Raw genomic sequence first — 1,722 nt, 5'->3', positions numbered from 1 at the left:
AATGGTGCACAAAGCTTGTGAGAATAACCAACCAATATCTGATTTGACTTAAGCACACCCTATGAGGTGGAACCCATACCCAATACTGTTTGGGTGACCAAGAACCTGAGATGAGATAGCCCAGGACCAAGGGTGAAGCCAAACACTACTGTTTCACTATAAGAACATAGCAATAAAATGACTCCTAATGACATTCTGATATACCCTTAGATTAGTTCCTTGCCCAGCCATCAGAGAAGTTTCCTCCTGCAGCAGATAGTAACCAATTCAGAGGCCCAAAGCCAGGCATTATGCAAAGAGTGAAGAGATCTTGGAATGTTCAGCCCTAACTACATGAGCTGTCTCCATCAAATCCCTCCCCTCAGAGCTCAGGGAACTCTGTGGAAGAGGAGACAGAAGAGTGTGAGAGCCAGAGGGGAAGGAGGACACCAAGTAAATGAGGCCCTCTAAATCACCATGTTTGATGCACATATTTTACTCACAGAGACTGAGGCAGTGTGCACAGGGTCTCCATGGGTCTGCACCACATGGGGCCCTAGCATTGAAACATGTGTGCACATGTCCCCATCCCTACACCAGAAGATATCTGATAACTACTTGCAAATGAAACTTTACTTTTCCCTAAGTGAGTCTCACTGGGGAAACAAACAACTCTTAAGACCAGGCCACATGGCACCAGTAGATGGCCAACAGAAAATGAATTCAGTGACATCATTGGGGTTTCCTTGTCTCATGATGTCATGTCAAGGCTTTTTAAAAATTTTTACTTTTGGAGGTCTCGGACCGACTGAGTGCACCGACCATGGCCTCCAAGTGTCTCAAGTGTGCCAAGACCGTGTACTTCGACGAGAAGGTGAGCTCCCTGGGCAAGGACTGGCACAAGTTCTGTCTCAAGTGTGAGCGCTGCAACAAGACACTGACCCCTGGCGGCCACGCTGAACATGATGGGAAGCCCTTCTGTCACAAGCCCTGTTATGCCACACTGTTTGGACCCAAAGGTGTGAATATTGGGGGCGCTAGTTCCTACATCTATCATCTATGAGAAGCCTTCGACAGAGACCCCTCAGGTCACTGGCCCCATTGAGGTCCCTGTGGTGCGAACTGAGGAGCGGAAGACCAGCGGCCCCCCAAGGGTCCCAGCAAAGTCTCTAGTGTCACCACATTCACTGGGGAGCCCAACATGTGTCCTCGATGCAACAAGAGAGTGTACTTCGCTGAGAAGGTGACCTCCCTGGGCAAGGACTGGCACCGGCCCTGCCTGCGTTGTGAGCGCTGCTCCAAGACACTGACCCCAGGCGGGCATGCTGAGCATGATGGGCAGCCCTACGGCCACAAGCCTTGCTATGGAATACTCTGGACCCAAAGGAGTGAATACTGGAGATGTGGGCAGCTATATCTACGACAAGGACCCAGAAGGCACAGTTCAGCCTTAGATCTGTAGATGCTGTCCTCGGGGTCCCCTGTTTGACTCTGAGCCAAAGTGGCATGTCGCCTCGTCCTGCCTCTGCGTGTCTTGCCTGCAAATCCAGGCCCTAAGTGGTGGAGGAGAAAACCTGGGTAGTTCCCTTCATCACCTTGGCATGCCCTGTGTTGCCCACGGTTTACTTTCTGTCTGTGTGCCTCCATAGCCCCATGGGTCCTGTGTTCCTGTACCCAGCATTCTCTCTGTCCCTGTGTCCCCATGTTCCTGATAGCTCTCCCAGGCAGCTGTCCTGTGAGGTC

At 51.4% G+C, this 1,722-nt stretch overlaps 1 pseudogene; it reads left to right on the top strand.

The window, feature by feature from the left end:
• The first annotated feature begins 785 nt into the window (after positions 1-785).
• On the top strand, positions 786-1,486 carry LOC117694761 (cysteine-rich protein 2 pseudogene; annotated as a pseudogene).
• Positions 1,487-1,722: the final 236 nt, after the last annotated feature.

Source organism: Arvicanthis niloticus, chromosome X (genome assembly GCF_011762505.2).
Source record: "Arvicanthis niloticus isolate mArvNil1 chromosome X, mArvNil1.pat.X, whole genome shotgun sequence".
NCBI lineage: Eukaryota > Metazoa > Chordata > Mammalia > Rodentia > Muridae > Arvicanthis > Arvicanthis niloticus.
Note: the sequence above shows the minus strand (reverse complement) of the source record. Positions and strands in the feature narration are given on the sequence as shown.